At 40.8% G+C, this 16432-nt stretch overlaps 1 protein-coding gene across 1 annotated transcript in view; it reads right to left on the bottom strand.

Moving 5' to 3' along the window:
• Positions 1–14432, bottom strand: part of LOC115022063 (receptor-type tyrosine-protein phosphatase S-like) — a 68188-nt gene extending 53756 nt beyond the window's left edge. Inside the window, 1 exon segment of the mRNA XM_029452886.1 lies at positions 14056–14432. The gene's annotated coding sequence lies outside the window, so the exon portion shown is untranslated.
• Between the last annotated feature and the right edge of the window lie 2000 nt (positions 14433–16432).

Genomic DNA, 16432 nt, shown 5'->3' on the forward strand with positions numbered 1-16432 from the left:
AAAAATTCAATAACACCAAATGTATCAGGAACTGCCGCTTTAATAGATGTTGCCCTTCTTGTTAATCCTTAGCCTTGGAGGATCTTCGCTCTCTTTCTTCACATAAAGACACACACAAGGTCGCACACATCTGGAAGTCTGAACATAATTCTGCTCTGTCTGCTTACAGAGAGTTAGACAAGCTGTGCAGAAGCTCCTTGTCTTGGAGTCAATAACTCCACAGTCCTATCGAGCTCTCCCGACCCCCATCCCTCTGCGCGATGTGTCAGAACGCAGGTGGGGAGGCCAAATGAGAAGGGAGTCTTTGTTAACCTGTCATATATCACACAAATACACGTCTCCCTTCAAATGCCATTGCAGGATAACATATATGCTCTAGGGGAGACTTAATATGTATTCACAGGTGACAGGCGACATTGTGATCGGCACATAAATATGTGCAAACACCCATGAGCGCGCCTTATCCCTGACATCCCCGGTACACTGGAAGAAATGGAGAAGCACAGATGGGGCCGACCCCTACTCGCCTTTACTAAATGAAAGAGGCATTTCTGGTGAGTTCCATATTCAAAGACTCCTCCAACCACTTATTGGGCTAATGACCTGCTCAAACACATTACTGTCTGCCGGCTCCTACACTAAAAATAGCTCATCTGAAAACATGGCCGTCTATCTGATACGGGCTCGTTTTCGCGCCACTTTGCCCTCGTCTTATCAAGCGCCACGTAATAGTCGTTGAATAGAAAAGCTTTCAGCGTCCCCTTTTCAATTGAACAATGAGATAAGAAAAATCAGATCAGGGCTCATTCAAGCACTATTGGCAGCATGTTAAGTAAATTCTCCTCTTACGGAAACTCAATTTACCACGTTAATCTAACTAGGAGTACTGCTCTGCGTGGAGCCACACGGCCACTGAGACATTAGGTACTGCTCGTATGTTGCAGTGTCTGCTTCCTCTGTCCTGTGTGGGGGATTTGCTGGGGCCTTTTTATCTCTCTGTGACCTCAGTCTAACCCAATCTCTCCTTCTCAGTTTATCCACCCCTCACTGTTGTCTTTCACCTGCTGACAAAGCGCCTCTCTGCTCTACCGCTACTAACGTCTCTCACCCTCTACCTAATCCAAATCTTACCCTCGTCTCACGGCTGTATTAGTCGCCGTATTTGTGAAATCTCACTTACTCGCCTCCCTTGTTAACCTCTTCTCTTTTGATGCTTTCTCCTCCTCTGCCCCCTATCATTCATCTTCTTCTTTTTCGATACACTCTCTAAACCGTGCTTGTATCCAAATCCTCTTCCTCTCCCCCAGCTGCCCTGCACCGGCTGCTCCAGCTGTTGTTGGTCCATTGACACAGTTCAAACAAAAGGGCTTAGAGCATCCTACAGCTGTGAATGTTGAGGGAGCGAGCCAAAACAGATACACAGAAGCAGCGGCAGACCAAGGCCGTCTGGGCACGTCTGCGCTTTGGGCTAATGGTATTTATCGCTTTCAAACCACGCTCCTCCTCTTGACTAGTAGATGGAGAACAGCCAATGCACTTTGCTTATCGCGGGAGCAGAATTTAAAAGGTTTTAGCATCCTGTGAGAATATTCTTATGACGACTACCTACAGCCTCAACAGCCCCCATACAGATATGACTACCTGCTCTCCACAATCATCTGGCTCAGCATCCAGAGAAAAGGCAGCAGGGGTTGGTCTTATTACCTTTGCAGCGTGACAACACAGATGGTCACCCAGACAGATAGATTGATGGGGATACATGTGCTATTTATTGCGGGGAGGCTGATAATGACACCATAGCTCAGGTGGTGAAATGTACACCGGTTATTGTGCTCCATCTAGGCTGATGAAATAACATTGTTCAGGTGGCATTCAACCTGCCCCTGCTCCACCGGGAAGATGACATGTTTTGTTTTTCTCACCTCACCCCATCCACCCTCCCCCTTTACCCATGGTGCCTCACACCACAAGTGGGTTGAGATGGTCTCACAAGGCCTGTCTCCATGACAACAAGCTACGATAGAAAGATCAGATCTGTTTCCTGCGGCACCATGCTAACAGTGAGATAGTACACCTGATAGGAAGCCCGTGTTCTTTTTATTTCTTTAAGCTTTAGTACTGATGCAGTGCTGTGTGTGTATGTGTGTTGTGATGCTTGAGGGACCGGCTCAGCAGGAAAAAGTATCTGAAAACTTTATTTTTTATTTATATTTTAGGGGAACACGATGGGAAAGGGAAAAAGATATATGGCTGTGCATTGCACAGCAAGTGTTTTGAGGTTAGATAATAGGATTACATCCACGGTCATTTGTCCTCTTCCACATGTTTACCATTGATTCTGAACTTATAACGTACACTTTTTTTCAGCATAAAAATAACATTGTCTTGAATTATGCATTGCTTTGTGAGACAGCTTGGAGAGAAAAAAGTTTGGAGTAGGAACTGTGTATTATTCAGATACAAGGAGGGACTGGAACTTATATTACCTCACGTATCCTATGACCCTGGACCCTGTAGGCGCACCACACACCCACAGGGCCATACACACACACACACACACACACACACACACGCACACACACATACACTCAAACATGGCAGATGGCAAAGCATCATGGGGGAGATTGGCACTCGCTCTCTCACACTTCCCTTCTCACTCTTTTAAACACACAGCCCACAGACACACAAATAGACACACACACACACACACACACACACACACACACACACACACACACACACACACACACACACACACACACACACACACACGCAAGTTGAGGATCAGAAACACAGGATGAAGCACGGCTTACTGCAGGCATGAGCTGCACCTCCCTGGTTACATTTTTAGAAGTGAAAATAAACTATCTGAGGCTCGTCTCTAACAAGAAAACACACCTGTCACTCAAATAGTGTGTTTCTTTGCCCTGAATATAAATTAATCTGCAGGATCGGGTGCTTCAACTAAATCTATATCAGTCTTAATGCAGCAGGATCCTGAAATTAGGACTATAGTTGCCCCATACTGCAAATATCCAAACAATGTCATCATGGGAAGTATTGACAAATAGCAATAGACATTCCCAAGCAGAGTTAACTATCCATCATCAGTTGTTGAGCTATAAACAAAGGTTGCCGCTGGAGCTTTATTCACATATGACTCATGAGGAGTGCTCATTCATCCATTATTCTGGCTATTCATTTTTTCTGTTCATGAATTTATCCTCATTATCAGCAATTATTTAATCTGACTAATTAAATAACTTTATGTTTGTTCTTTTCAACTCTAAATGTAATAATTTAGGGGATTTGACTGTTGGTCAAAAAGGCAATTTTAAGATATCACTCTAAACTGTGATAAATTGCGATTTGCATTTGTCCTCATTAAATTGATTATTACTAAACTAAATTATGAATGAAATTACTAATTACACACTAAATCATTATCCAACCAAAAATAATAGCTTAATTAATAATAATATATATATTATAATAATAAAAAAACATTGCTTTTTTAAATTTCACAAAATCTTTATTTTCATTTTCATGTGGCAGAATAAGATCACGGTCATTTGTATTTATTATTTCCTTCAGTCTCTGGGTTAAAGGATCTAGTATGAGGCTTAAACATGAGGTCTATTTGTGTTGATCATTTGTTGCAATTGGAGGTTTTCAAATTCCATTTTGTAAAGATCTATGTTTGCAGATTTTCTATCTCCCTTTTTGATAAGAATGTAGGTATTCAGGTATCGTGGACTGTGCGTCCTCTGTATGAGTGCTTTCAAATCTCTCTTATATGTCCCCTGTGTCTCCAGTGGGAAGATTCCTTTCATGCTTTATTATCTGATCTTCAGAAAACCAGCATGATTTTCTTATTATCATGAAATATTGATATCCGAATCATAGACATAGCTTTCTTTGGATCATGAGAAAACATAATTGAAAATTGTATCCACCCACGTCCTCTCTCTGGCTTTCTCTGCCAAGGAGCATGAGTTCTGCTTGGGGTAACACTTTAATTAACTGATCACCTGCAGCTAACATGCTAGAGCACATGTGCACTAAGCTTTTAAAGACACTAGAAAGACAAACTTCTGCTGATGTAAGAGTGTAACATTTTCTCAACTCTACACTTTGATTTTCTTCATTTACAGCATTATTTGCCTTTCACGCTGCACATCAGCACATCAATAGAATTACACAGCAGCAGGACCATTACTTCTGACCCTTTCAGCTGTTACAGTAGATCCCTGTTCCCCACTGAAACTTGCAGTTTTTCGCCCGTTTTTGTTCATCACAACTCCATTTCAAAGCAAAGACAACACATGAATTCGTGATTGAGAAACAAAGGAGGAGGTGGAGAGAGAAGCGTGACTCAAACCTTCAATCCTAACGTGCAAAAACAACCAAGTTTCTCTTTGACCTCAATCTCTGCTTGTCTAGGACATAGCAAAGCTCCTGCAGCCCAACAATAGTGCGGCAAATGTACACCCACGCATCTTAAAAGGCACTCCAAGGTCAAACAAACCAACACAGCTAGAAAGAGGCATCCAGTAATGGATGCATTGGCCTCGGATGAGCCCAGCAACAGATGGGCTGGCTCCCGCTAAGCAGGAAATGTATTACAAAATAAAAGCACATATAAGGCAGATTATCGGAGGGGATCAGAACAGACGCAGCGTAGTAAAAGTGTTTATAGGCTGAGTGAAAGTGCTGCTGGGATGAAGAGTCAGCTTCAGTCAATCTTAACAATTTCTGAGATACTGTAATATCGCATATGTTAAATATATGCATATTGTTATTAGAATATAATGTAGTAAAATGTTCGTTTAAATGACATTAATTATTCTCTAACCATTATTCGAACAACTAATGGTCCTTTAATTAATCTCTGATGTAGGGCCATCTGTTTTCTGAGGCGTTACTTTCACTCACCAACTGCTTATGGTCACCTTAACAACATTAAGTCATTAAGACTATATGTAAAATATATTTTTTTTAAAGGATAAGAAAAGCATATTATATATTAGTTTCAAATACTTTCACATCTTTAAAATATTGCGATGAAAACACCCCAAATGGACCTGATTGTCAGTCGCAAAGACTGCTGAAAGTTTTGTTTAATATTATTTTTTTAACATAAGAAAGATATGTAAAGATATGAAAGAGACAGAGTGAATGTTTCCACAATATATATGCTTTAACGTTTCCCAAATTTGGTTTAAAAAGGGAGCTACGCGTCCCACTGTTGGGTGAAAACATCCCAGCTTCGATTACAGCAATTTTCATGGTTTGAAATAAGTTGAAGGATTACTTGCTCCTCCAGGAGCTGAGTCAATTTTTCAACTCCCTTAGGCTCATAAACCTCTTTCAAACCGCTTTGGGTAATGCCAAAAATGCAATGTCATCCAGCTAAATCATGGCTGGCTTTTACTTTCATGAAATGTTTTTTGACATTTTGCAGACACAGTTTCACCTGACAGCGGAGGTTTTCACCTGACAACGGCGGCATGTCCACATGCAGACACCTACTGCAGTTCACTCAACTGAAGCAACGACAAAGAGCTCACAAACACCAAAACATATTCTGTAATTTCTTTCGGGAACCTCTCTCTCCCTGTTGCTTGCACTTCAGAGGCAGACGTTCTTTTCTGCAGCGGCTCATTACGCAGGCTGATGGTTGAGTCCTTGTCAACTCACTGTCCAATTAGCATATCTAAGGCTGGCAGAGACTCTTATCCTAGCGGGAGAGAGGGAACTGTATATACATACTGATGTCCACATAGTTATGCACTTGCATGTACATTCCTAATTGTTAAACAGCTCTGACATATGAGAGGAGAAGCATTGTGTAAATGATGCTATTACAGGGCCCATCCCCAATTGAGATGTAAGCCACATCTTTGTTTCTTTACATAAATCCAAAACACTGTCAAAAAATGAATTAATGAATGATCACTGGTTAAGTTTTGTTAGCGTTGGTTATGGCACTGTATGCGGAGATGATAAGAGGATGAGGAGAGAGTGAAAACTACCGTTACATATCTATCTTAACATGTGGCTGCCAACCCCAAAAGCTTCACCATCATTTCTCAATACAATTAATAATTAACATTCAGTGGAGCAGCACACACACACACACACACACACACACACACACACACACACACACACACACACACACACACACACACACACACACAGACAGACAGACAGACACACACACACAGACAGACACACACAGGAAAGTGATGTGTCTTGCCAGCCACGACACACCACAGCCAATTAGTGAGCTTCTCCTGGAGCAGGACTAAGGCTCTGTGAGAACACCTTTATCTTGCTGGACGTCATTGTCATCATCATCATTTTTCAATTGCGTTTCATTAATGAGACATGCCAGCCATTTTTCCCGTCCCTGTTTCAGCTGTTTAGCAAAACCTACACATCAGTCAGGAGACAAAGTCGGGTGCTGCTAAGCAGATTCGGGGCTTGTTGATAAGCTTGTCTTGAGACTGATAACAGTAGCCTTGAGAAAGACAGTGCTCTGTTTTAATAACCTCACATTGATTGATCATTCACATAGAATCATCCAGTGGGGATGTCATTAATGTAAGCTCCGTAAATGGACTTCAAATGGATTCATACTTTTATTGGTTCATATGAATAGCTTCCTTTGAAAGCACACACCAGACATTTGAAATGCCAACACACGCCAGACTCAACACCACACAGCTTTAACTAAACTTCCCGTTCACTGTTACCTACTCATGTGCTTCAATCTTAAAGCAATCCTTTATTCCTTCTTTGCTTATGTAAAATATCTCTGGCCCTTTTTAGGAGGTGCTTATTAATTTTCTGGAGACACGCTGTTGTGTTGCCCATTATCCAATCCTCTCCTGTGTATTTGCGCTGCCATGGTATCACCTGTCTGGATTGGTCACATGATATATCATCCGCTGAGAGCTCATTATCTCACAACTGCACCACTGCTCTGCAACAACACTGAAATATTCTATAGAACAGTCACATACATTTTACACTCCTCACTGTTCGGTATATGGTGTTTAGTAAACATCAAGTTTATTCAATTTAGTCAATTACAAAAACAAAAACAAGGATACACAAAACAACACCAGAAAGAATATACTAACAGAAGATAAGCATTACTAACATATAAAACTATAAGCAATTAAAACTTTTCGATTCGGGGATATCATTTGATAATCAATGTAGGCTGATTAAGATGTAAAATAAAATGCAGCTATGTAAAAAGCCCTAGAAATTTGCAATCAGGGTAAATAATTTGATAGAAAAAATGTATATGTAAAATGAAATACAGTTATGTAAAACAATTACGAGTGGGAGGCTGAAGATCACATTTCTACTGACAACATTCATGATCTTTAACCTTAAGAAGTCACTGCTGAAAAGAAGTATTACGGATTTCCGAGGCTGCATCTGCTGCTGAACAAATCCTATTTAGGTGCTACACAGGCGACCACCCTTAGCAGATCTGTCACTAACCAGCCATCGCATGGCTTCCTGATGGAGATGAGATTTGTGACGCCAAATGAATTTCTCCTTAAGGGACGATAAAGTTGTGAATAGAATTGAAAAGCAGAGTAATGGGGTAGAAAAACTGCATTTGTCCTCCGTCTCATTGCAGAGAGTGTGTCTCGGGAAGTGAAGAGATGAAATGCTTGTCAACAGTAACAGACTTGCGCACGCATGCTTTCTACCAATGACTAGCCATTATTCTCACCGCCGTCAAAGAAATACTTCATCCAACCTGGCATCCTTCAGCGCCACGGAGACAGAGTAATCATGAAATGCCACAAACAAATGTGGGGCTGCATTCAAGAGACATGTGAAGCGGTCCCCACTACCACCCCCCCCCCCCCCCACTCACACACACACACACAAACACACACAGGAAAGTGATGTGTCTTGCTACCACCATTCAAGCATTCAAGAGACATGTCAATCGGTCCCCACTACCACCACCCACACACATACACACACACACACACACACACACACACACACACACACACACACACACACACACACACACACACACAGAGAGTCAATCGCAGATTGCAGAAAGAGTCTAATCTTCTAGCTTTAGGTTTTCTATCTGATGATGGAACAGAACTCTAAGTTTCTTGGACGGTGTCCCTTTTCCATCCTGCATGGTTAAGGTCTTTTAGTGGAGCAGAGCTGTTTCACTGATGCAATAAAGATGTTATTTTACTAACTGGTATATAGAAGAGTGCCAAAGCCTTTTCTTTTCTTGTGTCAGGAACACTTGGTTTGTGAAGGCAGCACAGGTAGCAGATCTTTTTCTTTGTAAATATTGAAATGTTAACTGCATCGTAATGTAGAATTACTTAGAAAAATACATGTTTAACAATACAAGTCTAGAGCTATGCTAGCAGCTCTGTGAGGCTGTACTTAGGCATAGCAGTGCTTTGAGTCATTCCTGTTATGCGCAACATTTTGGCCTTGTAACTTTTGAACAATATGTATTTTTCATGTTTTTTCACTTTACAAACAAATAGCGACATGTTTAACTGGCTCTCAAATAATAATCTTTATGGGTGGACTGGTTAATATTGATCTATAGAAATGACAGGGTGGACAATGTTGAGCCCTCGCTCTGTAAAAATAACTTTCATAACTAAAAACATGAATGAAGGTTTATGCCCTCCCATAAGTGTGTGTGTGTGTGTGTGTGTGTGTGTGTGTGTGTGTGTGTGTGTGTGTGTGTGTGTGTGTGTGTGTGTGTGCTACAGGTAGTTTTCACTCTTTTCTCATCCTCTTATCATCTCCGCATACAGTGACATAACCAACGCTAACAAAACTTAACCAGTGATCATTCATTAATTAATTTGTGTGTGTGTGGCCAATAAGATAATTATCTTGAGTATTTTATATTTTAATGGCTTATAATTCTTATAGAAGTTGATAACTTTGCACAGGGACATGGTAAACTTGAGTTAAAGTACAGAAAACATTTTTTAGGAGCATTATTCTGAGTTTATGTGAAAGGTTCCATCCAATAGACCAACCGACTAACCAACGTTAGCGTGGCTAAAAGGTCAAACAGATTCACAAACAGGCCTATAGAAACCTAAGCTAACCTAATCGTCTGCTGTATTTTGCCACACAACATATGAAACTCAGCGTAAGTTCAATCAGGAAGACTATCTTTACACTTCACCTTAAATCAACTATTCTCTCATTACTCCCAATTTGCCACAATCTCCACCAGCCAATCATGTCGCTGCTTTAACTCTCCACTCTGCTGTCAGCTGTTATTTCAGGAGAAATCACCACCGGGGTCGTGATTCCATTGGGGGGTGGGGGGGGGGGGGGGGGGGGGGTTCTATTCTGCTACGGCTTGGGATGGGGTCTAATCTCATTGTACACATGGCAATAAATAATATTTGTTCTCAGAATGAAGTCCCTCCTGGTTGAAATAACATTGTGAGATAATGGCCCTGGACTGATAATAAGATAATACGAAAATGTATTAGACGCAGAGAAACGATGTCACATTATTATTCATATGGCTTTATCCTAAGGAGTAAAGCAATTCCAAATGAAATTCTTATTTTATATTTCGCAAGATCTCAAAAGTATTTTGGCACCCATCCAGCCCAAATGAATTCACCCAGCCCTGCATGCACCGAGGAGGAATTGTTCACTTCAAGAGTTAAAAAAAAACCTTTGAGGATTTATATAGCGTTTGAAGCAACGGCATAACATATTCTGGTGATTGTACATTTTCTAGCTAACTGTACACTTCAAACGTAGACGGTGCTTGCTCTTTCTGCAAGTTCTGATGAGGCAGTTTGTCTTCTGCTTTGCCAGCCATCTTGTCAGTCAGGACATTCCCTCCTAATGACTCCTGTCAGTCAGGGATGTAACTGTCAAACAGAGTCAATGGCTGCGCTTCCCACTCCCATGATTGGATAATGAGCTGTGTGTATCAACACATTTAACCATTTTTGGCACAAATGTCAGCAGAATGATGCTCACAAAACATGTTTCTTGTCATACAATGTGCAGAAACTTTTCAGAGACTCTGTTAAACTTCAGCTGAAAAAGACAACAGCTAAATCTTATTCAGGAGGAGAAGAAGGAGTTAGCTGTTGGAGTAGAGAGGAGGGTTGACTGGAGGACAGCGAGGCGCAGCAGCAGCAGCAGCAGCAGCAGCAGCAGCAGCAGCAGGAAAATGATGCCCTCTTTTGCATAAGGGAGGAGAGGGGGAGGGGGAGGGGCGAGAAGGAAGGTGAAGATGTCTTCAGATGTGGCAGTTGTGATGAAAAGAGAGGCGAACGACTGAAGACAAGAGGTGGAGAAGAGAGGAAGAGGAGAGAGGTAGTGGGGGTGTGTGCATTATTCATCCCTGCTGACACATCAGAATCTCTGATTCATCTGGAGAAGGGCATCAGTCAAGTCACAAACAATCTCTTTGCCTTCACTCAGATGAACACACGGAAACACGGACACAAGATGAACACACGCACACACATAATTGCAAATGACCTGGTGACGTGTGAGCGTCAACAACAGACTGAGATTGGTGTCTTTGCACAAAAAGGTTATAGCGGATAGATTATATCAGTGTTGTATTTAAATAGAAACACAAATCACCTGTTTACATAGTAGAGCTAAGTCTAGGTCTGGATGATCATTTTTCCTAAATCATTTGGCACATAACTTTTACAGTTATTGTTTTGTTATTTCACTATCTTGGAATGAAACAACAATGTTTTGTTGTTGTTGAATTATCAGCAAAACAAATGTGATCATATCGTCTCTCTGTATATATATATTATTTTTTTATCTTATATTTATATCCCTGTTTTTTTACATTATCTATGCCAAACAAAATTCAATAATAAGAACATTTTGAATTTAAGCTTTTTGTTGGACCGTCGTGTACAAATGTTTAATGGATATTCGATGATGCACATATTCATTGTTTGTCGTGGGAAGTTATGAGTTTTTGTCATAAAAAGCGAATATTAATGACGGCATAATATTGTGCTATATGTGACTGTTGCCAATTGCCTGTCTGTTCCAATATCAATCCGACATGTGGGGGGCTTGCTGATATGGTTAATATAAATAATATAATAATGTTTTTTCAATGTCAATATGCATTATTATATTACTTAGCTAATGCATGAACGTTCACACATGAATGATCATAGTGATATCAAGTGCAATGACTCTTAACAAGAACTTAAAAAACCTCTTTGCTTAACGTTTATAAATAAAATGTGCTCACAATGAATAATTTGGGCCCCAGAATTTCTTTAAACAATAAAACATAAGATTCATATATCATAATATGATTCCATAGAACTTCCATTAACACATATTGTGATGTATTGCCCTAAAGGGATAATGTATCTCAAGAGAGTCCCTGGTTAAAACAAAGATGAATTAATAAATGAACATTAATATTCATTTTATTGCACATTCTGGATTCTTTTTTTTCCACATTGAAGAGATTGTTTATTTTGTTTGTTTTTTTAGGGGGGTGTTCCTTATCCAGAGGGTATCATGCTGTGCTGAAAGCAAGACCCTTTTGTGATGTTAGGCCATATGAATACAAATGTATTTGATTTGACATATGTTTGAATATTTTAAAATGGGATTTGGATGAAAGCTGTAAAGTAATCAAGAAATTAATATTTAAGTATCAGAATGAGTATTCTTCCGAATATTGTTTAGAGCAGCATCAATTAGTCTGTTTCTATAATCGATTAATCGTGAGTCATTTCTCATGCAAAAAGATCAGAAAATGCTGTTTTCAGCCTCTCAAATATGGATATTTCCTGCTTTTCTGTTTTATATGATCTTAAACTGAATATCTTTGGGTTTTGGACTGACAAAACAAGACTTTTAAAAACATCACCTTGGACTTTGAGAAACTGGGATGAACATTTGTTACAATTTTCTGACATTTTATAGAGCAAACAATTCGGATTAATCTAGAAAATACAAATAAAAATAATCTTTAGTTTCAGCCCTAATGTAGTTATAAAAATTAATCATATTGCCCAGCCCTAATGGGTTCATTCTGCATGCTGTATGCATTGTTTTCAGCAGCCTCTGAATAAACAAGTAGAGCAGCGGAGCAGACAAAAGCTCAGTGTTTGGAAGGCTTTAAAAAGGTCAATTAATATCAATGCGTAGACAACAACAAAGTTCCTGTCTGCTTGTAATACAGGTGGCTACGCTCCCAGCATCAAAGTCTCCAACCTTCCAGCTGACGGGTGCAACATAGCTAATGGGGCAACAAAACCTACGGATGGGCATAACATGTAACACAAGAGAGGAAAGTAGAGAGCAGAGCAGTTAGGGCTAAAGCTGCAGCGAGAATCTGGGAATAAGACTTCAATGAGGCCTTTGACGTGAAACCAAAGCTGCTCCACTGGGAGTGCACGTCATGCTGCATGTTCAAGTCCGGATGGATCTTACAGTGGTGTCTGCTTGGAAGGAGCAGGAAACCATTGAGACCTATGGTTGAACCCTGTGAAAAGCTATTTAAGGGAGTACATGGCATCACTCATTTCATAAGCCACTGCTCCTAAAAGTGCCTAATACCTGTGGGGCCAAGCATCTCCTGGCTCATGGAGGAGCGTATTTGATCTGTTTCCCAGAGACAGTCAGAGGAAATATGCCAGTTGAAGTATTCTAGTTCCACATAATGATTTTTCCCTGTCAAAATAATCCAAATACCTAGATCCCTGGATCCCTCTCATCAAGGTGGAGTATGTGTAGGCAGGAGGGGGGGGGGGCAAACTGCTAAAGAGAGGAATCCATGTGTAAAAAATGACTGATTAAAAATAATTAGGGATGTGGAAATGGTCTGGAACAATAACCAGCAAATGCACGGCGCCCCAGGGAAAATGTCCCATCTGTGTGTCAGGAGGAAGACCTCCCTCGGATTCACCACGACAGTACGATTTTCCACTTTACACAGGCCACGTAGCGGAAATACCGAAAACCTAAACAGGCATTTGAAGTGTACATGATTAAATCCCAAACAATCAATAGCCCTCGGAAAATGTGTCAAGATGAATCGATGTATCATTAAATTACTCTCTGCCTGTATGCGTGAGTGGCTGTTTTAACTGCAATCCTACTGCGTATAATTATAGACATATGAAAGGTCTGTGGACTACAAACCTTGCCTATATGTGCAGATGGGCTTGTTTTAAGTAAAGCCTGGGAGTAGCAGCTGCAGCAGCAACTGTATTGTCTAGAAAACAGTCTTGTTCAATTAAGTCCATTCGACTTGCCACCTGGTGCCTTCCATAGCAGAAAAATGACTCTAATATTACAATAATAGCCCATATGGATTATTAATATGCCTGTGATAGCCCCCTCAAAAGTGTCATGACATTATCATAATGGGATTTCTACTTTACTGTGGCCTCTTTACATCACTACATTGATAACAACAGCACTTCCTCTTTTTAAATACCCTTGACAAATCCATAGGATGCAGGTGCTGTTTTTATTTATTCATGAGGGTCTTGTTCTACAATGTTATTGTCTTGGATTTTTTTTTGTTAGACTTAAATCGGACTTAACACCACACTCATTATACCTGAAGAGTGCTTTAAAAGGGCTATTAGAAGAAGAAGAACAAGCCACTTTAAATGAGAGTGAATGAGGAACAAAGGCTTTGCCAGTCTGCCCCGGTCCCTCATGCTGCCCAGCCAACAATAAGGAGGGGGGTGAAGGGGGACGCGCACTCACAGCGCTGTTGCCAACCAGCCTGCTCTGCACAACCCTCATTTTCACCCAAAACTCTCAAGTGATGCTGAGATGAAAGAAAAAAAACACACACAGAGAAGACTCCGGGCACCCTGCGATAGCTAAACGATGAAATGTCACCTCGGCAGGGATATACATTTACCTCATTAGTTTCCAAAAGGCTATTCGACAAGTGAAAAATAACCCGCCTGGGTGGGGTGCACGGCTGCAAACATTAAAACACTGTAAAGGGTGAAGGATGCTGGTTACCTTGGTATGAAGTGCTCTGTCTTCTTTACTGTCTGCTAGATTCATGTGGGTGGATTTGCAGCTGGAAGCTTCCTCGGAAACAGCAAGGATGAATGTAATCCAGTGGCAGCGGAGCTCCACTCAGAAAGGTCTGCCTTTGTCGGGGATGCATGCACTCATCGCCGGTGTTTTTCCCCCCACCGTCCTGGCTGTCGACGGACCTCTCGAGAACGCAGCGGGTCACGGGCTGCTCCTCAGCCCTTGTGTCGGGAGAGCATTGCCGGTCGAGCGGCCTCAGATACTGCTGGTTGATGTCATTGATACTCCCTGCCTTCTTCCTTAATGCCCTCCTCCTTCCCTCTTGTCCTCTCCTCCCCCTTCTCTCTCTCTCTCTCTCTCTCTCTCTCTCTCTCTCTCTCTCTCTCTCTCTCTCTCTCTCTCTCTCTCTCTCTCTCTCTCTCTCTCTCTCTCAAACACACACCGGAGCTCTCCCCCTCCCCCCTACACATGACGTGATGCAGGCAAGATCTCCAATAGCAACCGTATCCCCCCCCATCACCCCTATTACCCCCATTCCCACTCCACCTCCTCCAGCACAGGCTGGATGCTGACTGGTGCAAAAGAAGTGGCTGCTGAGGTAGGCCAGTCCTGTGTGTTGGTGACTGATTTTTACACTGTGCTCCCCAGGGGCTAAAATGAAGATAAGCACCTTGAAACCCACTAGATTCCCATAATATAGTGTCTAATTATAGCTGCTGGTAGGAAGTCAGAGACCATATCAGCTCCAACAGAGCTGAACTCCCTCACTAAATTACAGCTGGACACTTTCACATATCGTAAGGTAAACACAACTCCCTGTGGGACATTATGGGGATATATATTATATTATAATATATATATTATTATAATATAAGGTAATTTCTTGTTGAGGACAATAGGTTATAGGAGTTAATAACCTTACTGTTATTTGTTGTAGTCATCTTATTAAGTTCACTTATATTTAGACTAATGAGATCTAATACAACAGCTCTGCAATTTACTTTAATGAAGGTTATAATATTCAGTTTTTGTTGTTTCGGAGAAGTGTTGAATAAACATTATGGTCATTTTTGTTCAATTGTATTGGCTTACTATTTAGAGATTTTTCTATTTATGCACCCAATTCATATCAATGAGGGTAGACTCATTGATATGAATCCTCATTCATACCAATAAGGATAAGTAAGCGTATTGCCTCAAGTTAACTTTTGTCTTAGGTGGTTTACTTTTTCCAGGAATGTGGCGCAAAATGGTGTTTAAAATATGGGAAATATATTTTCTGGGTTTGTCCCTTAATTATATCAAATTGCTAAGCGATCGCTAGGATACAATTACAATATTTGTTCTATTGTCACATTATACCTTGGCAAAAACCCTAATGAACTAAACTTTTTGGAAATGGCTGCAGGCAAACCCTCCAACACAGAATGACTGGACTGTAATTGCCAAGAAACACATTTTGATATGAACAACATGTAAAATACTGTGGGAAAAAAACATATTTTCCTGATGTAACGCGTTGTGAACTGCACGCCACTGAAAGATTCTGTTCTGGTGTCAACCCACTCATTTTTCTTAAAAATATAAATAAAAATGAAATTGAAAAAACTAAAATAAGCGAAAAAGATAACTCCCTACGCCCTATGCTTTTAACTCTAAAACATGCTATACAGATGAACAAAGACTTTTGTTTGCGCTTATTTAGGTCACACATGACAGAAACAACCGCCACAAGGCCGAAAACTGAGGTGTCGTGTGTGTGTGTGGTGTTGGATGTTGGCATGGCGCTTCGGGACTGTGTGAAGGAGGCTTTATTCTAATTTATTTGCTGATACCCGTGCAGCACTCTGTAATAACAGACTCAGCAGCTATGCCAGCCTGAATTTCCGTTCATCCAGATACATTACAAGTGCATATTCAGCCTCTTCCTAATAATCTGGTGAAAATTACTTTTACCAACTCGTTCTCTCTTTTCTCGCTCTCTGACACCAAGACTGTTTGACAAGGTGGGAGAAAGAGATGCGGGGAAATAACCAACTGCCCTCGCTTCTGATGAGAATTGGAAGCTGCCGTTTTTGAGTCTATCACATGGGCTTTAAGGGACAAAGGCTGCTCATCTGATTGATTTTCTTTGTTGCTAGTGACATCTAGTGGGAAGATACTATTATGTGATGTTGCGTTTTACTTGAGATTGGAAGAATTAACACAAAAGGTTCATAAATCCAGGATCATGTGTGACAGTATTTCTCTGATAAGTCTCTTTTGTTGGCAGAAGAAAATGCTCCTACAAATAACGTTTTTATGTCTAAATGCAGGATGGGATATGTTCTATCCCGTTTGTCCCAAAAAAGAACAACTG

Source organism: Cottoperca gobio, chromosome 17 (assembly GCF_900634415.1).
Source record: "Cottoperca gobio chromosome 17, fCotGob3.1, whole genome shotgun sequence".
NCBI lineage: Eukaryota > Metazoa > Chordata > Actinopteri > Perciformes > Bovichtidae > Cottoperca > Cottoperca gobio.